The following is a 26,037-nucleotide window of genomic DNA, read 5'->3' on the forward strand; positions in this document are numbered from 1 at the left end:
ATCATACAAGATTATATTTAATTTGACACCAATAAAAGGAACTAAATATAGAACAAGCATGTTTATGGGTTAAACCCCCAAAGCATGAATTGTTTATGAAAGTGAAAAGCGAATGTAGTGTGCAGCTCCCTCCCCTTAGTTACTAGCACCTCCAATGTTCTTCCTTCAATGAATTAATCATCAAGTTTATTGGTATTAAAAATCATTTTGGATGATTTGGGTACATTAGAGCAACTGACTGTATATTTGGTTATGGATATGATAAATGCCTTTCTATAGTTAGGTCAGTTGAATAAAAAAAATGCAAATGCATGCATATAATATTATAATGATTTACCTCAATCGAGAGTTATACTTTGGGAAGGAAGATTACATACCTAGGAACAAAAATTACTTTCACCATGTTATAAAAAAAAAGAATGACATTAGTACATTTTTTCCAATATTAGAGAAAATGCCCACTACTAGCCATATTAGCACAAATAGAATACATAGAAATAAAAATGATCTAACGCTAAAATTGAGAGCTCAAAGTCATTGCTTTTGCAACTAGAAAAGTAAATAACTTCAAAAGGCTTCTTCTGTACAAGTTGGTGGCACACAGTGCACTTGATTCCATGGAAATTTCCTCTGCACACGTTGGGCATTACATAGGGCACAAACTTCCATAAAGCTTGATCATGACAGATGCTAGTCTTTCCTCCAATGCCTAAACAATCTTAATAAATTATACGTTGCCAAACTTTTCTCAAATGTTGCGAGTACGCATCCAATGCATTCTCAAATTAGGCATGTTAAGTACGTTCCTGAGCAGAGCTTTCTACTCACACACCACTTTAGAACCCTCATTATAAATATATTCGATTCAGTCCTTGCAAAAGTATTATCGTCATATTTAAATAATCATCACATCACAACAAATTGCACACAAGTTGATATGCAAGGAATGGTAGTCTTGGTTTCACAGCCACCAAGGACTGCAGTAAGAGACAAAATCTTGGTTGACATCCACCAGTGCCATTTAAACTAGTCCAAAAACACAAAGTAGTGTGCCTTGAACATGATCGAATGTTGGCTCTTGAGTGAAATATAAAACCTGAGAATTTGTAAAAATGACATTAGAAAGTGGGACACTCGGAAAAATGCCCTTTTTCCCCATTTGAGAAAGGTATGGTAGTGCAGTTATCACTACCCAAGAGACAACCAGGTTAGAGGCTAGTGGAATAAATATGTTGAAAGTTGAAACTAAATATTTACCCATTGAGATGGATGCATGTTATCTCTAAAGTAAGATTCTAAACTTTTGCTGCAAGACTAGGTTCATAAGGCATTCCAACGAGACTGTTTCGCCCATTCAACTGTGATATAGTTTCCATGTAAACCCTGTTTTCTAGCACCCACTGCCAACTCCGGTCACTCATGTCGTAGATCAATGATTTCCACCCACAGTTCAAGTTCAAAACTATGGGTAGAACCCTTACCTGTGATTTTCGTTGAAGGCTGCTAACTGTAACAAGGTTTTGGGGACGACTCTCCACCCAACTGTAGGCTCAATTTTGCAAGGTCTTGCTACAACTAGCCACCCCCAACCCTCAATCATCGTAATACTGTTAGTGAATCCTCTGTCTTAGAACACTATTCTCCCAAGAGAATGAATGATAGAATCTCGGAATGGTGGAATGCCTCCCATCTTCCTCACCATCTAATAAATAGAGCAAACATTGGAAGGGGAACCACATGCACACACTCCATGTGTCTACATGCAACTTTATTGCTTTCTTGTTTTATTTCTTTTTGATAGCTTTACTAATTTTTTTACTTTTTTCTTGTTTTATTTCTATTTACTTTTATTTAGAGCTTTAGTATGATTATTTATTATTTATTACTATTTTTATTTTTTTATTTTTTTATTCATTGTTTATTATTTATTTTCTTGTATTTTTTAATATTATGGCTATCTATTATTATTATTATTATTTATTATTTATTATTTTTGTTATTTATTATTATTATTTATTATTTATTATTTTTATTACGTATTATTTATTATTAAGGGAGGGACATTACATACTCTCCCGCTTTAAGGAACTTTGTCCCGATGTATGTTGAATTATTTTTATTTTTTGTGCTAAGTAAGTTTAATCTATTAAAAGAAAATAAAAAGATATTTACAAAGGGGTTCTAGCTGTGAAGGAAAACAGCCTATCTCAACTTGCCGAAGAACTAGATCTAAGACTACCCCAACATAGGGGAAACCAGTCTGATAGTGAGGGAGATACAAAAAAGAAGATATCACTGAAAATTTTCCATAGTTTTCTGAAAAGTGCCAATAAACCCAAATAAAACCAACAATTCATCCTCCTTGGAGCTCCTATGTGGACAAAAAAGAGGAAGAAAATCCAAATGTTAAGTGCCACCTGGCATTGGTATTTTAGTGATGAACTCCTCCGTGGCGGGTTCCTCCATTATCGGGCAACCCCAGTCATCTGGGTTGTCTAGATTAGTTTGGCCCTTGTCTTGTTGCTCGCCTTCTCTGCTACCTGCGTCCAGCTGCGGGTCCCACCCGTCCATCATGTGCCTCTCCATGGCTAGCATGGAAAGTTGTGGTTTTGAGTCCTATTGCAGGCCCCCAACAACGTCCTTCCCTTGCCGTTTGGGGCGCCCACCGTGCCCTTCATGCTCGTCTTCCTTATCTCTGTTTCGACTCGGCCCAACTTCTTTTTGACTCGAACCAGCTCTGTGCTTATCGTCCCCGGGGAAGGTCATCGAGATGCTCTGCTCCGCTTCCTCAGAAAAGGAGATGGAAATGGTTGCGGTGATGATCAGTTTACTGATAGTGCTTCGTAAGTGGAATTGCGTGGTATGGGGGGAGTGATGGTGAGGTAGAGGGAAGGGAGTAGAGCGAAGGCTAGCTCTACCATTGTCGCTTCTAGTATTGGGATAGTGGGGGTTTTTTGCCGAGGAAGACGGAGAGCCCGAGGTGCTTCGCCTCCTGACTTGATGCCGAGAGCTCCCACCCCGCAAGCCACCCCTTCTACTAATCAAATGTTGTCAAACCATGATGGGATGAGGAACAAAGAGAGCACCAGGGTAATCTGAGGGAGGGAAGAAAAGCAAATTGGGAGCAGGCGGAGGGCGCGACGCAAAATTAGCCAAGCATAACCAAGCAGCCTCCCATAACTCAACTTTTCCAGACCAGTTGTGCACCAGGAGCTTCCAAACAAGTCCATAGCTGTGCCTAAATTTAACATCAACCGCCTCTCCTTGGATTGCCCCCGTCATTACTCTAGCATTGAATGGAGCCGAAGCCCAATTCGGGTTAAAGCATGCAAAAGTGATGGAAAGATCAGAGTACAGGTTGTGCATATGAGCGCCCCAATACGTGAAACTAATTGAAATCCCATACCTCTGTTGAAGTTGTGTCCGGCTATAAACCAGGTGGTGCTGGGTAGGCAGGTGTCGTCCAGCCTTGCCGCACCCCTGTCCCATCACCTTAATTTGCAGTGTAAGCACCCGCATCCGGGGGTTGAATTATTATTATTATTATTTATTATTATTATTTATTACTGCATGTTCACCCAACACCCTCTGCTGAACTAGTATAACCAGCAGGCATTGAAAGTTTCATAACACCTCAGAAATCTCAAGGAATCTCTGTCCCATTTCCCACTTTCGGAACCAGGCATAAGCCTCCCCGGTCTGTATCCTAGTCAAAGGCTGGCCCTAAGGCTCGCACCTGACTCAGACCTCATCTACCCTAAGGCAGGCATCCTACGGATCGGTGGAGAGTCGTCCCCAAGACTTTGTTGCAGGTAGCAAAATTCAACTAGCATTCAATTAGCGTTCCACAGGTAAGTTGTCTCTCTCTTCACTCATTATTTTTGTAATTTAATGTTAACTAGTTGATAAAGTGCTTTTGATTAAAAATCACTTGGTTAATCCAATTAATTATGTGTTGTTATTTCGGGGTTGTTACATACATAAAAGCTCACTAAATCATTAACAAGCCTCCAATATATCATCTAAAGGGTACCTTACTTCAGAACTTATATTTATTTTCTTATGCGCAACTCTGGAGATTTATGTATTCGATGTGTCTAAGAAATTGGACTTAAAAGTATGATTACAAAGAAGATTCTAAAATATGTGAAGTTTGAAGATTCTCAAGTTCACTATTGATATATCTGATTGATTTCTTGTACAGTTAAGGCGTTTCTTGACATATTGGATAGCAAAACCTAATTCAGAAATAAGGTATAGTTAATATAGAAATGAGTGCAAACTAAGAATTGCTACTGAATTTTGCATAAAATAGACCTGACCAAAAAAGTAAAATAACACCACAATTAATGCAAAAACAACTTACGAATCAACTACTTAGTTTAAGTCTATATTGAAAAAAAAAACCTAAAGCAAGCCAAAAATGGTTGGTCTGACACAAGACATAAATAGGGATATCTATGATATAAAAACAATTTAGTGCTTTGGCTAGAAAATAGCAATAACTGAAGATGAGACATTGGATAAAAATATTGACCTGAAACCCGCGATGAAAAATGGGTATAGCAAATATTATAGGCTGAAATCCAAGATCAAGAAAAGAGATATTGGTCTGAAGGTGAAAAATATGATGGATGGCGGAGATGTTAGAGATGTGATAAACCCTGCAAGAAATTTACTATTCACTCCTTACAACCGTTTCGGTTATGCTAGAGAAAATTCTTAAAACTCCTAATATGATGATATTCCGCTATATCTTGGTGAATTAAGAGGAAGAAGAACCGTCAGCTTCACTAGAAAATTAACTAGTCTTGCACAATGAATGTTAGAAGAGCTCCTGGACATGTGGCCTCCCTGAAGTAACGATCTTGAAACTCTCAGAACAACTCGAGTTAAAAAATCCCAACAAAAAAAAAACATTTTTTTTTTAAGATGCCTATAGGCCCTAAGGGTTGAGCCTAAGCGTCTGATACCATATGTAACAGCCCAAAATAAACATGTAGTTAACTAGATTAATCAAGTAATCAATATGAAATTATCCACTAATTAACATCAAAGTTCAAAACTATGAGTAGAGACACTTACTTGTAACTTCAGTTCAAGTCTGCTAACTGCAACAAGGTTTTGGGGATGACTCTCCACCCAACTGTAGGCTCAATTGTACAAAATCTTGCTACAACTGGCCACCCCCGAGCCCTCAATCAACGTACTACTACCAGGGCATATTTTGTCTCACAACACTATTCTCCCAAGATAATGGATGGTGGAATCATGGAATGATGGAATGCCTCTCATCTTCCTCGCCATCTATTAAATAGAGCAAACATTGGAAGGGGAACCACATCCACACACTCCATGTGTCTACTTGCAACTTTACTACTTTCTTGTTTTATTTCTTTTTATATTTATTTAGAGCTTTATTATTGTTATTTATTATTTTATTATTCTTTATTCTTTATTATTTATTTACTATTACTATTTTTTATTTTTATTATTTATTTTCTTGTATTTTAATATTATATTATATTATTATTTATTATTAAGAGACATTACACATCAGACCTAACACATCACCATGTGGGTCTCCAATTGTCTTGGTGAGAAAGAAAGATGGCTCGTGGAGAATGTGCATTGATTGCCGAGCACTAAATAAGATAACGATCAAAAATCGTTATCCCCTTCCTCGCATAGATGATCTATTAGATCAATTGAAAGAAGCTGTTTATTTTTCCAAGTTAGACTTGCATAGTGGATATCATCAGGTCAGAGTTGCAGAACAAGATGCATGGAAGACTGCTTTCAAAACAATGTAGGGATTGTACGAGTGGTTGGTTATGCCCATTGGCTTAACTAATGCTCCTGCTACTTTCATGAGAATAGTGAATGATGTACTCAAACCTTTCCTTGGTGATTTTTTTATTGTATATTTGGATGACATTCTTATATTTAGCAAAACATGGGAAGAACATTTAAAGCATGTTAATAAGACACTAGATGTTTTGAAAAGAGAAAAACTTTATGTTAAACTCTCAAAATATGAATTTGGTAAAACATCTTTGAATTATTTGGGTCATATAGTATGGGGTGGTGAATTTGAGATAGATCCCTCTAAGGTTGCAGTTATTGTAAACCGGCCTAAACCCAAATCTGCTACAGAAGTTTGAAGCCTCTTAGGAGTAGCACAATATTGGAGAAAGTTCATTCCTAACTTTTTCTTAACTGCAGCTCCCTTACATACTTTAACAGGATTGAACAAGGTGTTTCAGTGGGGATGCAAACAGCAGAAAGCCTTCGACACCTTGAAAAAAATTTAGTAAAGCACCAGTACTAGCACTGCATGATCTTCAAAGACCATTTGAGATCGAAACAGATGCCAATGACTATGCCATGGGAGCAGTGTTGATACAACATGGTAAACCCATATGTTATCATTCAGAGACATTTAATTCTGCAGTAGTTAACTATCCCACATATGATAATGAATTGTATGAATTAGTACAGAGTGTGAAAAATTGGAACATTACTTAATGGGCAAAGAGACAGTTATACATACTGATCATCAACCACTTCAATATCTACACTCCCAAACTAAGTTGCGGCAATCAAGACACTATAGATGGATGGGTTTTCTACAACAGTTTCATTTAGTCATCAGATATAAAAAAGGAATACACAATAAAGTTGTAGATATGTTATCTAGACCAATTATAAATGCATCCACTATACTTAAGCATAATTCAGTACTGCAAGGGAGCTATATTGAACGATATGATCAAGATATAGATTTTAAAGATGTATATGTAAATTTTAAGTCAAGGCAAACGAGTAGAAGAATTGGATTATCATGTTAAGGACCGACTCTTGTATCATTTTGGAAAGTCATGCATTCCACAAACTGAAAGAGTAAAGATAATTCGAGAAGCACACACTTCTCTAATATCAGGTCACTTTTGTGTAAGTAAAACGGTTGCACAACTGCAAAGATTTTGTTATTGGCCAAAAATGAATGAGACAATTTCTAGATATATAAAAGGGTGTACCATGTGTGCTAAAAGCAAGCCCAAAAATAGAAAATTAGGCTTGCACACTCCACTACTAGTTTCCTCTCATCCTTGGGAAAGTGTTTCCATGGACTTTGTTGGAGGACTGTCTAAATCTAGGAAAGGTCATGACTATTTATATGTTGTTGTGGATAGGTTCAGTAAAATGTGTATTTTGATACATTGTAATAAACAGATTACAGTTGAACAAATTACAAAGTTGCTCTTTCCGCATGTATGGGTTCATTTTGGATTTTCTACTTCCATTATATCTGATCGAGATACCCGATTTGTTGGGAAGTTTTGGTCAAGTCTGTGAGAATTGATGGACACCAAACCAAAGAAGAGCACAACTTTTCATCCTCAAATAGATGCCCAAACAGAAGTGGTCAACAGGACAGTGATCCGGTTACTCAGAGGCTATTGTAGTAGGCATCCCAAACTTTGGGATGAATATTTATGTTATGTGCAACATACTTACAACCGATCTAAGCATTCTTCTACACAAAGATCTCCTTTTGAGACTTGTTTTGGTTTCACACGAAGGTCTCCCTTGGATATTGTCTTCGGTAAAGAGATATCCGTTGATGGACATAGTGATGTGGACAAGGAAACCAAGTTCATTGAACAAATCCAAGAGATTCACCAGGCAGTACAGGAACGGTTGGAAAAGAGCCAAGCCAAGTACAAGGCAAGGCATGACAAGCATCAGATGGAGCATAGTTTCCAAGTTGGTGATCAAGTCTGGCTGTATATCAGCAAGAACAAAATGCAAGGTGAAGGTAAAAATTTAAAGCCAATAAGGTATGGACCTTTCAAGATACTTGAGAAAATTGGTGAGAATGATTTTCACCTAGATTTACCAGCTTGCATGCACATCTACTCAGTCGTTAATGCAAATGACTTGAGACTATTTGAACCTTCACTAATTGAAGATCCCAAAGAGCAGAGTCAATTGCCTTCTATTGATGATCTGTTACTTCTAAGCTAGTGGTTTAATTGGCAGATAAGCTCTCCAAAGAAACCATTCAGAATATATCAAAAGTTAGTGTTAGGAATATGTGAATAAATGATGTGAAATATCACATTGGAAAATTGCTAAATATATTCAATTTTTTCATATTAAGTGGTGTGGTATAGTGATCATTTTACTTCTAAGTTAGTGGTTTAAGATAGGCTCTCCAAGGAATATGTGTATATCAAAAATTAGTTAATTGGACGTATTTTTTCACTTTTAACCTTTATTTTTATATAAAGCAATTTTATATATTTTCAATAGCTATATATATTTATGAGAAAATTGTACCTATTAAAAATAATTTTTTTATATTATCTATTTTTAAATTATAAATCAAATTTATAATAATCTTCATATATATATATATATATATATATATATATATATATATATAACAAAATTATCATATATTACCATTATATTTCTCTCACATATATATATAGTTAACCAAAACATAATGAGAGTAACACATGCTCGTATTATTGTAATATAGGGTATTCCCACATGTTGCATAATCAAGCAAATATGGCCATTCTAAACAAAAGCTTATATGAATCTAAGTCCATTCATTTAATTCACTATTCATAAACTGAAAATTATAATAATATCAACCATCTATTTCAACTATGATCATGCTATTAGTAATTCACTATTCATAAACTGAAAATTATAATAATATCAACCATCTATTTCAATTATGATCATGCTATTAGTAACTTCTCATGTTACTTGTTATTTCATAATTTTATTTATGATTTGTAATAAAATTTCAAAAATTAAAACATAGATTATATTCATTTATTAATTATAAACAAGTAAATGAAAAACACAATTACACTTAATATTATAAATAAATTTGCCCACGGGGCTTTGGATTGACGGTGAATGGGTGTGTTGTTAAGGCACTCCTTGTGATAGGTCACCGGTTCAAATCCCCCGTGGGTACTTAGGTTAGTCTAATAGATAAAACAATAAAAATAAAAATAAAAAATAATAAAAAATAAATATTATAAATAAATTTACTAAATAATATTTCTCCATTTTATAAAAAAGAAAAGCATTAAACAAGTCCCTACCCTTTTGAGCAACAACCAAGAAACTTCAAAAAGTATTTGGGATTGAAACTATTCAACCAAGAGTTTTTAATTTCATTCAATTCATGCAGTAGGAAATTCAATTATTGATCATATGTCAATAATAACAACTACAACTACGATTTGGAAATCACAAATATTATTATTCACTAACTGATTCAATCAACGATGATATGCTAAGCCCTATGATTTTAATTTTAAATCTCAAAAATAACGACACACCGAATAAATTGATCACAGTCCATAGGTGGAATTCTTAATGGGAATGACACTCCACTCTCCAGATGCTTCATCCTGCGATAATTCTGCTCCACATTCCATACACAGTACTGCTGCTAAATGCCAAACTTTTTTATGTATTCGTAGAACTGGGGACTCTTCACCATGGCCCGCGAGCTTCTACATAAGGTTGGGGTGAGACGTGTAAGGTACTCTTAGCAGACATTCCCTAATTAGTTCGGGTGGAAGAACGTCCATGATCAATGCAGGCAGTAGCCATAGAAATGCACGTCCCACCGATGATCTTTTTTATATACTTGAAGTCATGAGTCATGGTTGAAATGAGAACCTTCGAGTCGGCTCAAATACCCTTGAAGAGCGGAGTAATGTCATTGTTGGGTAGGTAAATCCCCTCTGCGGACAGAGGCGATCCCACTAGCCTATGACAGAACTAGCCACAATCAAACCACGCTGCTACGCAAGTTCCTAGTTATGCATCAAAGGGAAATCAAGAAGACCAACCTGGAGTCCAACGCTATGATTGAAGCAGAGTTGATATCCCCGCTCCCTCGCTCCAGCAGATCATAAACGAACACCTGCACATGCAAAGGAAGAGATAGATACCAACATACCAGCTACCAAGGCACAACTATATTTCAGTCAGAAAGGAAATAAATCAACACATCACCATAATAGACAATGAGATTGGAACTATAATAGCAGTCGCTCATCAATTAATAATAAACAGGAAGAGTTACAACCATTGTTTTGACGCTGACCCTCTCCTGGCTGGGCGAGTAACTATATGTGTCTTGCAATGTATCTCCTCTCCGGCAGCATAACCTCTCTAGCACTCACTAGCATTCCTCCAAGAACTCAAGAACTCCATCTAACACTCCATGACTAATCATTATCACTCTAATCACTCTAATCACTCAATCACTCAATCACTCAATCACTAGCTTGTCAAATGCATAGGGACAAGCTTATATAGATGAAGAAGGGAGGAGGATACGATGAACCGAGACACCTTTTGTGGATTAGCATTATCCTCAAAAGCCATTAAAGATGGATATAGGATAAAGCTCGACAAAAGACTGATTTTTTATCTTCAGAAAAGCTCCATGTAATGAAGGAAACAACAGTCGGACGTGCGTTAAGGAAAAAAGCACGACCAAATTTGGTTGGCGCGACTGTTGCTCTAAGACAGGGCGCCAATGGTCGCGCCCTCTTTTGAGGATCTCTATCATTGGCGCGGGTAGGATACTGTGGACTTGCGCCAATGGAAAAAGAGCACTTTTCAGGGATGATCTGTAGGAGGTGTCTCCTGGGAACATGAAGTACATACTTAGGGGAACATAATGCAAGTGTTTTTAGACTTTGTCACTTCTTATAACTCCCGGAATGAGTCCTCCAAGGTACGACAAGAGGAGTAACAGGGATGGTGACAAATTACTGTGTAACAGTCATGATAACATATTCAAGTACCCCCAAATAGCCTTGAAGAGAAGGAAAACATGGAGCGCAAAATCAGAATCGGTACCTTTGAATATCGACAAGATTGAGAGCGGAAGTTCGAATTTTTTTAACTAAAATTTGGCCTTGTCCCGGCTTTGGCACAGGGAACTCCCCGAATTGCAAGACATGTCGTAACAACACACTCTCTGTAGTTTACTCAGGTTTAGTCTTTGGTTGTTTGGGGAAACAGAATGTTGGCGAGAGGAGACTCTCTGCCTCAGTCCCAATTGAAAATCAAAATGGATTTCAGGTAAAGTGCGACAATTAAAAGAATTCAAATTTCATGGACAATGTATCCATACATGAATGGCATGCTATGGGGTTTACATGAATGACATTCTATGCTATGGGGACATAGCAGCAATCGACTGACGGCGACGGACAAGAGACATCTAGTGACCAGAGAGAAAACCCCAAGCAATGTCACATCAGCCGGGAAAAAATAAAAATCTGTTTCTCGGATTTCCAAAAAGTAGCATTATAGACTATGCCTTATTAAACACCTTATTATACCCTGCAGTAGCACAACAGGAAGTGTTGTTCTGCTACCTTCACTTGAGATTTTCTCTGCATTTCAACGCGTTTTCTTTGCTGGTTGTACATGAGTGCAACTGTCATGTCAGCCCTGCTGAGACGTACCCTACTAATTATGGGGCCATCGCCTCTACACCTTCATCACTTGCAGTAACCCCAGTTGAACTGATCTGACTATACAATTATATTACATTATGTTTTGACCTGTAATTTGTTTTCAGAACCGTCCTGCGCATAATCTCAACATAGGAGTTTATCATAATTAAAGCACATCCCCCATAATAAAAGTTGGTAGCCTGCATTTCTATATTTGCCAAAATTATTTTGTGACAGAAGTGTCTTTTGGATAACTGTGAATTTTAGGGCCAATCTTAGCGACCTGAGTGGAACCCTGTGGTTTTAGCAATACTCATTGTAACAAAATCATCTAAATCTCTAATATTTCACAGAATGATCTTAACGTGACTTTATATTTTTGTTCAAAGATCAAGGATTTGATATGATATGGATGATGCTAACAAATCAACTAAGTTTCTAATATGGCACATAATGCTCTTAACGTGACTGTATATTTTTGTTCAAAGATGAAGGATTTGATATGATATGGATGATGCTAACATATCAACTAAGATGATTCCGACATAGACATCATTATCAACTTGATATATGCACACCATAGCGACGTTAAAAGATTATTCCAAAATTTTAATAAAAAAAAATATAATATTAACTTAACAGTGCTAGGACACAGGAGATTGTTTACTTTCCCAAGGGAAAGGAAAGAATTTTGAAAGAGAAACTAATAATGAGATCGAAGAAAGAATTTAGAAAGACAAACTAATAATAATGAGGTTGAGACTTTGGCCATAAATGGGATTAAATCTAATTCATTAGGTTTCTAAGCTCATTTATATGGAATTAAATTTATTTCAATAGTATTATGATATTAGGTTTTTGGAAATTATTTTCAAGTTAAAATAATTTTATTGTAAATATATTGAGAATAATGAAAAAATAAATAAGATTTGAGACGTTGAAAAGGGTAAAGAATAATTTTATTTAAAATGTATAGAGAATAAGGAAAAAATAAATAAGATTTGAGATGATAAAAGGGGTAAAGAAGTATGTGGCTCGACCAAACCACATTAAGGTACATCTGTTTTTGAAATAAAATTTCATCCTTACTTTGACATCTACAAATATATATTTTTTTATATATGAATGGTAATTTCTTTAAATAGGAATGGTAAGATAGAGGGATTGAGATTGTTTATTATCTCAAAGGAAAGGAAAGAATATCATTTGCATGGGATTTAGGATGAGTAACTAATAATGAGATTGAAGTTTTGCATTTATATATGGGATTAAAATTGATAGGAAATTTCAAATTTATAATTAAAAGTGCAGTAAATAATACTGATAAAATTAGAATAATTTTATTAAAAAATATATAAAGAATAAGGAAAGAAAAACAAAATTATATCAGATGAAATATTATCATATCTTAAGAATCTTGGATAGGAAGGCATATTCTACCCCAAAAAGCATGTGTTTTGAAGGAGACACATTAAAAAACAAGCCTTTGAAGCAAAACTCTATCCTCAATTCATATCTAAAGGCCCATTAATACCTTTATACAATCGATTGTCCTTTTCCTTCATCCTTGTAGGAGATTTCTCCTTAATACTAGTGTTTGGGCTTCCATAATGTTTGGAGATATCAATACTTTGAAGGACTTTAAATTTGGTTTGATGGAGCTTGTTCTTTGGTTTTTGGTTTTGTTGTGGATTTTTGTTTTTGTTTTGCATGTTTAATAATCTTTTGCTGGAAGTTTTTCATGTTGGTGTTTATAGGAGTTAAGACATTTGCCTTAGTTTGGAATTATAACTTTTCATCCTTTGTTGTTTTAAATTATTATTATTATTATTATTATTATTATTATTATTATTATTATTAGAATTACTTGAGTTTAGTAATTTACATTAGACTTTAAGTTAGAATTCTAAGCTTTATGCATGGACTAATAAGCCTCCTTTATCAAATAGGTATTGTTTGGGTGTAAGCGTGATGACAAATATTTTACATGTGAAATTTAAGAGGTCAAAAAATAATTGAAGATTCAAAAGATTGGACTTATACAAAAATGCCATTGTCATTATGAAAGCCTAGAACTCAAGAAGATACACTAGATAGGGAATCTTCCATAATAATGGAATCACCTTCTCTAAAAGACTATAGATGAGATATAGAGCTTTCAAAGCATGATTCAAAACTAGATGCACTTAATTGAATGGTCAATTGTATAGAGTGATGGTGAATTGGTTCAAACAACTCCAAATTTTAGGCATTGACATAGTCATTTAGAACAATATGGACATAGATATCAAACATGTGTAGCTTTGTTTTTACATGATTTTTCAAGATATCTATATGCTGAGGGACTATGTTAAAATTGATACTTGCAAATTTGTAATATTTTTTTTGAAAGAGAATCACACTATGTTAAAATTGATACTTACAAATTTGTATTTTTTGAAAAAACCCAATAAAACTAGTAAAATATCTACTTGAGTGTTCATTTCACTTGTGTAAAACATATACTTTTTGTTCATATTTAGTATAGATATATATATATATATATATATATATATTTGTGATATTTATCTTGAGCATATTTATATGTATTCGAACAAATGTAATATTGTGTAAAAATAGAATTCGATAAGAAGTTATATATATGTATATGTATAAGAAGTTTGTTTTCCGTTGCATTGCTAGCCTTCCCTGTTTATTATTCTCCCACTTTTCTTTCTTCGGTCACACTCATGTGCCTTCATGGTTTTCAGCTCTCCTGCTTTTTCTTTTCTTTGGTCACACTCATACTGCTTCCTTCCTTCCTTGTCCATCTCAAGATGTGCCTGTTTCTTTCTTTCTTCGGTCACACTCATGTGCCTTCATGGTTTTCAGCTCTCCTACTTTTTCTTTTCTTTGGTCACACTCATACTGCTTCCTTCCTTGCTTCCTTCCTTCCGTCGATATTCGTTCTGCTTTTGCTCTGTTTGCAATTTTGTTTTCCATTGCATTGCTAGCCTTGCCTGTTTATTAGTATCCCCCTTTTCTTTCTTTGGTCGCACTCATGTGCCTTCATGGTTTTCAGCTCTCCTGCTTTTTATTTTCTTTTGTCACACTCATATTGCTTCCTTCCTTCCTTTTATTCTCTCTTTTCCCTTTTCCCGTCACATTTTTCCTAAAGAAAACCAAGAGAAACGACCACTACTTGCTTTATATCAATTGGATTCATTGTTGTACCTATTCACCTTGCCTTCCATACATATTATTTTGTCTGCGAATATCTACTGCTTTTTCCCTCTTCTTGATTTGTCGTTGCAAAAGCCATGGAGGTTGTTTGCACTAGAGCAATAGCCAACATCATAAGCACCGTTGTTAGCATTTTTATTTTTCCACTAGTCCAAACCATAAATGATGTTATTCACCTGAAAAGAAACACATAGTTTCTGCAAGAAAAGTTAAGTAGTGTCAAAGTCTTCTTAGATGACACGCTCATCCGATTTCAACATCAACAAAGAATTATCACTCCCCCTCTAAATGATGGGTTGGAAAGGCTTCGACATTCCCTGTAAGATGTGGAGAGCGTCATACAGTGCTCCAAACAACGGAAAGGCTGCTTAGATTGCCACTTCTGCAAGCCCGGATTGTGTGGAAAAATTAGAGAATGCAAATTAAATATCATTGAGCGCCGCAACAATCTTGAAAATTCCATTTCAACTAGAAGTTCTACTCAAAGGATTGTTTCTTTTGAGCCATTGGAAGCAAGGGCATTACTTCAGCCAGTATTGGAGTTTGGCTATGTGGGATCTGGGATAAAGGAAGCAGAGATGTGGCTGAATACAAGGCTTGAAGATGCGGAAGATCATCAATTTCGGGTAATAGACGTCATTGGCATGGGTGGCATTGGCAAGATGGCATTGCTAAGAATGGTCTTTAACACCCACAAGAAAGGTAATGTGTTTGAAAACATGATTTGGTGTCATTGGCACTGAATTCATAGAGTGCAACCATCTCCATGGTCTAAACAAGAGCATCCCACAAAACTGAGCTAGTGCTGCCATGTGTTAGGCACAAGACCGTGTCACTCCTCCGATACATAGAAAAATCAAACTGTGTCAAGCCCTAAATTTCAAAGTGTTTAACTTTCTAGTTTTCAATTATATTATAAAATGATTAAAAAAAATCGAAAATAAGAAAATGGTGAACATAAGAAATATTGTCGTGATTAGATTTTGACTTATATTAAACATCAACAAACATGAGTGAGTTTGTGGCTAGCTATAAGCCACAACTTTTCTCTTTATTTGTTAAAATATACACGTATTATGATTCATTTCATGTCGCATAGTTTCCTATTCGTTGATGTGATAAATTTATAGATAATGTTGTACACAAAACAAAGTAATTACTCATATTAGAAGCTATTATGGATGTAGTTATTTTATCAGCATGTTCTAAATGTTTTAATTATTTATTTTTTATTTTTTTCATAAAAGTTGGAAATATTTTAATTTAAAATGGAGTTATGACAATAACACATGGAAAAAAAACAAAAGAGGAAGCTTCAACACTAGATTTACATAGCTTTTATGCATATAGAGTCATACCGGAATATATATTGAACATTAGAGATAATATTACAATTAAAGTCTCCAAAGATTGCGTAATGTAAACTCATAATTCATAGGAAAGACTCATTCTGATAGTAAAGTTATTTACACGAAAAATCCAAAGCCATACATTTGTAAATTACTTGTTATTTTGAAGCATAAACATAGGAGATGAAGAGAGCTCAAGGGTGTCTATCATATCTCGAAGAACTTGTTCATTTAGGGCAGATAAGAGAGTGTATCCATTAGTAAGTCTCGAAGGCTCAAAAGAAGTATGTTGAGTGTTTACCATAGTCAAATTAAGAAGTTTGAGAGACATCACTTCCAACATATCCACTCTACATTTGAGATACAGGTGGACCAATAACCATACCTCATTGCCATAGCTCGCAAGTCTTCCAATCGGAAATAAACACTTATTGATTCCCTCCAATTATTCATGTAACACATGTAGATTATCCCCATGTTGCTAAAGATTGATGCACATTGAATATAGCTTATTTAAACACATCACCATTAATAGCTTGGGCCTGCTGAATAAAACCATGATTAAAATTGGTCCTACCATCGACCCTTCCAAATATTAGATGCTCAAATAACAAACAAGGAAGCCATCAACCTGAACTTCCTTGAATTCATTAGCCATAAACTCTAAATGATTTATCCTACCCATTTTACATGTGAAGGGACTATTGCTTTTAATTCACAATGTGGTGCAGACATATACCATCTTGAAGAGGAGTGTGAGGTGGTGGAAAGAATTGTTCTTTCTATACAATTTAACACCATTGTCATGCTCTTGAAGATTCTTATTGAGATGACATTTGTTGGAATAATGCACCTACAGAATAGGTTGGGTGACAAGTAGCTCAATAGTATCATGGGGAGGAGTTGAGGACAAACTATTTTTTTTTAAATAGTGTGAAAACCTATCATAATTTAGTTGTCAAACCAACAATGGGGACAACCATAATTGACTGCTATTAGCAATGTCAGATGACTCGTCATTTCTATTCAAGGAAGAGAACACCACCTATATTTACTCGTTGGTGGTCTGTAAGGGCGAAGGTCACGGGTAGATCTTTCACTCATGTCGTATGCTTCTAGGTCTTAGACCCTATATTATCCTAGATTTATAGCCAAAAAATAAATAAATAAATAAGTTCTTTCAAAACATATATAGCAACCCATGTTTTCTACGAGGTTCAGTTCTTTAGACAGTTCCGGGTGCTCCTAGATTTATAACCAAAAAAAATAATAATAATAAGTTAAGAAGTGCCAGGATAGTTCTTTAAAAACATATATAGCAACCCATGTTTTCTATGAGGTTCGGTTCTTTAGACAGTTCCGGGTGCCCTATATTATCCTAGATTTATAACCCAAAAAAAAAAAAAGTTAAAAATTGCCAGGATAGTTCTTTCAAAACATATATAGCAACCCATGTTTTTTACGAGGTTCGGTTCTTTAGACAGTTCCAGGTGCCCTATATTATCCTAGATTTATAACCAAAAAAATCAAAAATAAAAATAAGTTAAGAAGTGCCAGGATAGTTCTTTCAAAACATATATAGCAACCCATGTTTTCTACGAGGTTTGGTTCTTTAGACAGTTCTGGATGCCCTATATTATCCTAGATTTATAACAAAATAAATAAATAAATAAATAAGTTAAGAAGTGCCATGATAGTTCTTTCAAAACATATATAGCAACCCATGTTTTCTACGAGGTGCGGTTCTTTAGACAATTCCGGGTGCCCTATATTATCCTACATTTATAACCAAAAAAAAAGTTAAGAAGTACCAGGATAGTTCTTTCAAAACATATATAGCAACCCATGTTTTCTACGAGGTTAGGCTCCTTAGACAGTGCCGAGTGCCTTATATTATCCTAGATTTATAACCAAAAAAAATAAAAGTTAAGAACTTCCAGGATAGTTCTTTCAAAACATATATAGCAACCCATGTTTTCTACGAGGTTCGGTTATTTAGACAGTTCCGGGTGCCCTATATTATCCTAGATTTATAACCAAAAAAAAAAAATGTTAAGGAATGCCAGGATAGTTCTTTCAAAACATATATAGCTACCCATGTTTTCTACGAGGTTTGGTTCTTCAAACAGTTCCAGGTGCCCTATATTATCCTAGATTTATAACAAAATAAATAAATAAATAAATAAGTTAAGGAGTGCCAAGATAGTTCTTTCAAAACATATATAACAATCCATGTTCTCTACGAGGTTCAGTTCTTTAGACAGTTCCGGGTGCCCTATATTATCCTAGATTTATAACCAAATAATAATAATAATAATAATAATAATAAGTTAAGAAGTGCCAGGATAGTTCTTTCAAAACATATATAGAAACCCATGTTTTCTGCAAGGTTCGGTTCTTTAGACAGTTCCGGGTGCCCTATATTATCCTAGATTTATAACCAAAATAAATAAATAAATAAATAAGTCAAGTGCCAAGATAGTTCCTTCAAAACATATATAGCAACCCATGTTTTCTACGAGGTTCGGTTCTTTAGACACTTCTGGGTGCCCTATATTATCCTAGATTTATAACCAAAATAATAATAATAATAAGTTAAGAAGTGCTAGGATAGTTCTTTCAAAACATATATAGCAACCCATGTTTTCTACGAGGTTTGGTTCTTTAGACAGTTCCAGGTGCCCTATATTATCCTAGATTTATAACCAAAAAATTAAATAAATAAATAAGTTAAGAAGTGCCAGGATAGTTCTTTCAAAGCATATATAGCAACCCATGTTTTCTACGAGGTTCGGTTCTTTAGACAGTTCCAGGTGCCCTATATTATCCTAGATTTATAACAAATAATAATAATAATAATAATAAGTTAAGAAGTGCCAGGATAGTTCTTTCAAAACATATATAGCAACCCATGTTTTCTACAAGGTTCGGTTCTTTAGACAGTTCTGCGTGCCCTATATTATCCTAGATTTATAACCAAAATAAATAAATAAATAAATAAGTTAAGTGCCAAGATAGTTCTTTGAAAACATATATAGCAACCCATGTTTTCAACAGGTTCGGTTCTTTAGACAGTTCCAGGTGCCCTATATTATCCTAGATTTATAACCAAAAAAAAAATTAATAAGTTAAGAAGTGCCAAGATAGTTCTTTCAAAACATATATAGCAACCCATGTTTTCTACGAGGTTCGGTTCTTTAAACAGTTCCGGATGCCCTATATTATCCTAGATTTATAACAAAAAAAAAAAATAATAAGTTAAGAAGTGCCAGGATAGTTCTTTCAAAACATATATAGCAACCCATGTTTTCTACGAGGTTCGGTTCTTTAGACAGTTCCGGGTGCCCTATATTATCCTAGATTTATAACCAAAAAAAATAAGTTAAGAAGTGCTAGGATAGTTCTTTCAAAACATATATAGCAACCCATGTTTTCTACAAGGTTCAGTTCTTTAGACAGTTCTGGGTGCCCTATATTATCCTAGATTTATAACCAAAATAAATAATTTAACAAGTCCCACGATAGTTCTTTCAAAACATATATAGAAACCCATGTTTTCTACGAGGTTTGGTTCTTTTGACAGTTCCGGGTGCCCTATGTTATCCTAGATTTATAACCAAAAAAAAAAGTTAAGAAGTGCCAGGATAGTTCTTTCAAAACATATATAGCAACCCATGTTTTCTACGAGGTTCGGTTATTTACACAGTTCCGAGTGCCCTATATTATCCTAGATTTATAACCAAAAAAAAATAATAATAAGTTAAGAAGTCCCAAGATAGTTCTTTCAGAACATATATAGCAACCCATGTTTTCTACGAGGTTCGGTTCTTTAGACAGTTCCGCGTGCCCTATATTATCCTAGATTTATAACCAAAAAAAAAAGTTAAGAAGTCTTAGGATAATTCTTTCAAAACATATATCGCAACCCATGTTTTCTATGAGGTTCGGTTCTTTAGACAGTTTTGGGTGCCCTATATTATCCTAGATTTATAACCAAAAAAAAAAAGTTAAGAAGTTCCAGGATAGTTCTTCCAAAACATATATAGCAACCCATGTTTTCTACGAGGTTCAGTTCTTTAGACAGTTCCGGGTGCCCTATATTATCCTAGATTTATAACAAAAAAAAATAAGTTAAGAAGTGCCAGGATAGTTCTTTCAAAACATATATAGCAACCCATGTTTTCTACGAGGTTTGGTTCTTTAGACAGTTCCGGGTGCCCTATATTATCCTAGATTTATAACCCCAAAAAAAATGTTAAAATGTGCCAAGATAGTTCTTTCAAAACATATATATCAACCCATGTTTTCTACGAGGTTCAGTTCTTTAGACAGTTCCAGCTGCCCTATATTATCCTAGATTTATAACAAAATAAATAAATAAATAAATAAGTTAAGAAGTGCCAGGATAGTTCTTTCAAAACATATATAGCAACCCATGTTTTATACGAGGCTCGGTTCTTTAGACAGTTCCGGGTGCCCTATATTATCCTAGATTTATAACAACAAAAAAATAAGTTAAGAAGTGCCAGAATAGTTCTTTCAAAACATATATAGCAACCTATGTTTTCTACAAGGTTCGGTTCTTTAGACAGTTCCAGGTGCCCTATATTATCCTAGATTTATAACCAAAGAAAAAAATAATAATGAGTTAAGAAGTGTCACGATAGTTCTTTCAAAACATATATAGCAACCCATTTTTTCTACGAGGTTTTTTAGACAGTGTCGGGTGCCCTATATTATCCTAGATTTATAACCATAAAAAAAAAAGTAAAGAAGCTCCAGGATAGCTTGATTTCCATAATGGTAAATAGTAATAAGAAGTGCCAGGGTAGCGTGATTTCCATAAGGGTGAATTGAGTTTTTTGTGCTCACAACGTATCGCAATTCTCCTCCTATTTCGTGTGGTGCCCATATTACAAGCACGCTTTATGTCCCTCGTGCCTTCCGCTTTGTAGCTTCAGCTGATACTAAACTATATTCACCCTTTTGTTCTCGGATCAAACCAGTTGTACCCTCAAGATCTTGATATCTTCCGACTTCAGCTCTTTCCTAATTTTACAGCCATGACTGGGAGCTCTTCAAAGCAGTCTTCCTCTGTCTATGACTTCACAGTCAAGGTAATTTATGTCTTCATACTAATTTATCTCTTTGAACTCCTTTCTTTGCTGTTATTATCTATTAACCCGTTTACAAAAGAGAGCTTGAAGCAAGGGTAATGATGTGGATTTCAGTATTTACAAGGGAAGTGTTTTATTCATTGTAATTCTTCTTTTTTCTTCAGTTGGTTATAATGATTTCATGATGGATAGAATTTATGTGATTAAAGGGGGAAAGCAGATTTTTAGAACTTTCAGCGTTGTAATTTTGTCGAAATAGGCCCTTTAATATGATAATTTTTAAAACATGTATTCAAGGAACAAAATTATTATGCGTGGCTTTATGATAGTGAAATTATCCCTTCCCATAAACTTGACTGATTACGTCCTCTCGCGTTTGAACATTCGAATCATTTTACTTATTAGTCCTTACCTTCGGCATAGCAAGGATTATAGCCTTCGTTTGGCATTGACCCAACATTAGTTCCTTTTGACCTACCATCGTATTCTATGTTTTAAACAATCTTTTAATGAAAATACTCTATCAAACAAATTTTTATCCAAAGTTTCACTTTTGACGTCTTATTGCAGGAAGGGCAACATGATTTTCATGATTTCTATTAAAACTTAGGGTAAACAGTTTTGTATTTCTATTCAGTGTTATTTTAATGCTAGTTTCAACTTAACCTTAATTTAGAAACATTTAATGTTCCTCAATAATTTCAACTAAAACATAACCCAACTTTCTTGTCATCTAACCCGAACCCAAAGAGTGTCATGTAAATAACTATTGGCATGTTAGCCATTTGTCAGGGTGCGACATACTCGGTACTTGGCTTTCCTTTGCCACCACTAAAGCTGGAATCTTAACCCTCTCTCTCCTGTGTCTCTTGTGAAGGCTCGAGTCATCCTCATGAGCGCGGAGGAGTGTGCAGGACCATAGTAGCAGAAAGATGAAGGCTCATCTCACTCTCATGAGCGCATCGGAGTAGCACAGGACTCAGGAGTGCGCAGGACCAGAGTAGCAGAAAGATGAAGGCTCATCTCACCCTCATGAGCACATCAGACCAAAGTAGCAGAAAGATGAAAGGTCATCTCACCCTCATGAGTGCATCGGAGTATCACAGTAGTGCGCATAACCAAAGTAGCAGAAAGATGAAGGCTTGTCTCACCCTCATGAGCACACTAGAGTAGCAGTCTCATAGCCCAATGAGAAGAACAATGGAGCAACAAGTCCTGAGAGTCAGGAATTATTGCATTCTTTGTTAGAAACTACTGCATTTTGTGTCATAGATGTGTCATACATATGGTTGTAAGTAATTCTTATATTGTAATTGTTGTTGTATTACTAAAATAATTTATACTAGTTATGTCTATCCTTAAATCTCATTCTTGAAGTTGGTTATGTAGTTACAACCTAATAGAACACAGAACATAAAAGATACATGCTCATCGAGAGTCACTGCCTTAACTTCTATTACCAATCCATTACATTCATTCTGTTAAGAATGACATAGAAGGGCTTACCAGAGCTATTCCAATCGATGAATACTAGGTTCAGAAGAAGCAAACTTTTGAAGGCGACAGTCTTCTTCAAGGTGGAAGTCTTCTTCAGGGAAGGGAAAAGTCATTTCGCTATCCTTAAGCAGGATGACAACCCAAACTCCATGGTATTCTTCTAATATATCTCACTCATATCTCCTTTCGGCCTAATAATTCTCTAGGACGAATAGATAGATCAGCTCCACTCAGTTAAGGGATCTTCTAGTTCTGTTTTAAGGAACTCCATTCTTTCCTAGCTTCCTTATTCATCTATAGTTTCAAGTTTACATTAGAATATCTAGCCGACTATAGTGCGTCTTCCCTACCTGCGTGCTGGAATCCATGCCTTCCTATTATGCAAAGATAGTGGCCCATAGATAGGTCTGCCTACTCATGTGTGTGAAGGTCGTCTGGTCAATCGCATAACCATAACTCTGCTACGCATATGTTGTTCACAACCTTTCCCATTATGCATTTCTGCTCTCCGATGGGCCTCAGAGATGGGAGAAGCACAAAATACTTCATACAACTTTTATAATTAAAAACATGATACCAGAATGGAATTAGACCTGGTGGAAAAAGATAAATCTCTCTATTGAAATCCCATAACATAACCTGTGAAAGATTTTGTTACATTTCCAGTGCTTTCCTAGTCCCAAATTGATCCAGGTCCAAAAGCAATATGACGCACTCCATGCGAATAAAGTATTGACCCGAGTTAGATGCTTGGCTAAGTGGGGATGGGGAACGTGGGCTACATGCGACCCTTGTGTGCCTTGCTTACATGTTCTTTTATTCTTTTTAATTTTATGTTTATTATTTATTTTATTTGTGTTCCTATCTGCCTGGAAAATTGCAACACCATGTCATTCATTATAATTCTATGTTTATTATTTATTTTATTTATTTTCATTAATTCTTTTAATTTATTTTGTGTTGCTGGAAATGAGCAACTATTGTGTCATTAGAAGTGTCTGATTAGAAGTTTTAACCGCCCTTAAAAGCTCATGATTTCTTGACTTCTCCTCACAAAACAATAAAATATTTTATCTGGCATATATTACAGAAGGGAACTGGCAGAGTCCTGGAAGATGGCCATTAATTATGGAAAATTTTGCATGCATTAATCAAATTTATGTTCAATGTTATTTTACCTGCTCAATTATAACTTAATTATCTGGTTTTACCTGCATTCAGCCATCATGAACGAGATCATTTGGTTGATAAGAAGAACTTGAATTTATGCCATTCTGTATGAATTTACTTATTTACTTCGATTTACATACAGATCATACTTTTGAAATATTAAAAACACTTCTAAAATAAACTCAAAAGTGAATTTAAAAAAAAAGGAGAAATTTTGTGAAATCAGGACAAAGGAAGTGTTCACAAGAAAACTTTTGGAAGAATAAATTTCAAATTTAAATCTTATACTAAGTTGTGCTCGTAAAGGTTGTCGAATTGTCTACCACACTTTTGCTTCCCGGAATAATAGTGTTGTCCATTCCATCTCCAATTATTGTTATAAACGCCTTCTCTGACGGTACTACTACATTTTTTAGACTAGGGTGCTGCATCTATAGCTGCTTGAACTTTCCTGTATTGTCCGGTACGGTCACGTGACACAATCACATTCGAAATTACATTAGTTTTTTGAAGATGCCTTTGATCGCCGACAGGCAACCATTTGGGAAAATCATCATCGAATGATTGCAACTCTTCCTCAATATCAAACAATAGGGGTCGAGTAGGGAAAGCACAGATCTTGAGTGCAAGAAACTTGAGTGAATTGAGCACGGCAGAAATGCCCTTAACAATGGTGAGAGAATTACTTGCAAACTCTCTCAAATTGTTCACTGGGATTTCCTACAAGCGCCTTCCACAATCTTCTCCTCTCTGAAAGATAGCTCATTTCGCTTTTTGCCTATTCATAGGGACTGATTTGGTCAAGCAGGGCTCTCGTTGCTTTGGGGTGATGATGCAGAGGCAAGCGCATTTGAATTAGTTTTTTCGAAAGCCCATAGCAACACCTTTTCCAGTCCAAAATCGATTCACTCCATAGGAATGAACAACTAACCTGGGTTAGATGCTTGGCTAAATGGGGGTGGGGGCACGTGGGCTACATGCAAGCCTTGCGTGCCTATCCTACACGTTCTTTTATTTTTATTTTTATTTTATTTTATTTTATGTTTATTGTTGCTTTCTTGGATCCCATCATTTTTGAATGTTATTCTTCGAATTTAGAAATTAATTATTGACCTGCCCAATCCATATCTATCAGTGAATGTGTCTAAATAGTGACCGCGCGAGATCCTAATCCGTTCTAATCTGGGTTGAGAATTGAATCTGTTCGTTAGAATATTTCCATATTAAGGTATTAGGTTGGGGCACCAAGTTTATTAGTAAGGGCTAGGTTGAAATAGTGGCAATAATAAGAAAGTTATTATAGTTCCTCACATTCAATACCAAACTCAAAGGCACTGAGTAGAATGAATCAGATGATCAAAAGAGTGAGGGGCGCCTACTCGTGTTTATATATGTTCATATACGATGTAGCATAGATACTTGTAACTTAGATTCACATTTCTACTTATCTGTTTCATATATTATATCAGCATATCTACTTTCTGGCGTTCCCATGTAAGTGTCCATTTCCTCAAAATAACATAATAACAGTAAAGGTAGCTTTTGCAGGCAGCACGGGCGTAGCTGATCGTTAAGTTCAAAATGCCCATGCAAGCCCTTCCAATGAATTGCTATGTGGGAGGCACGGAGTGAAAGGTAGTAGATAAATATAAAGGTTGATAACGCACACATTGAGTAAAGGAGTCTAAAATGGGGTACTAGAAATCATTGCTTTGCCCACACCTTTCTGTGCCCCACTACTTGTTGCCCATTGGTTCGTATTCTTGCAACTACCGAAGGTTCATTGTATGCATAATTAGAAAGCAAATTCCTTGTCTCTGCAACTAATTATCAAGTGTTTCTTAGTTTTTCTACTACTTGTTGCACATTGGTTCCTATTCTTGCAACCACGGAAGGCTCATTGTATGCATAATTGGAAAACAAATTACATGTCTCTACAACTAATTATCACATGTTTCTTAATTTTTCTGAACTATGTGAATGCTTCAAAATCCCTAATTATATTCGCAGGTGTTTTGAATACACACAAGAACATAAAGTTTCATAAAGATTTTGCCTACACACGGACCAAAATCTACATAATGGTTATTAAAATTGCCTTTCATTCGAATCAATAAACCTTTCTAGAAGCTGGTCACTCCCTTTTCATGGCTATAAATATCT

General features: G+C 35.3%; 1 protein-coding gene across 4 annotated transcripts in view; it reads left to right on the plus strand.

Moving 5' to 3' along the window:
- Window positions 1–26,037, plus strand: part of LOC149148291 (biotin synthase, mitochondrial-like) — a 328,434-nt gene that overhangs the window by 300,012 nt on the left and 2,385 nt on the right. The window lies entirely within an intron of this gene.

This window comes from Pinus tabuliformis, chromosome 9, assembly GCF_031772625.1.
Source record: "Pinus tabuliformis cultivar Carrire ecotype Pingquan chromosome 9, CPIR1, whole genome shotgun sequence".
In the NCBI taxonomy this organism is placed as follows: domain Eukaryota; kingdom Viridiplantae; phylum Streptophyta; class Pinopsida; order Pinales; family Pinaceae; genus Pinus; species Pinus tabuliformis.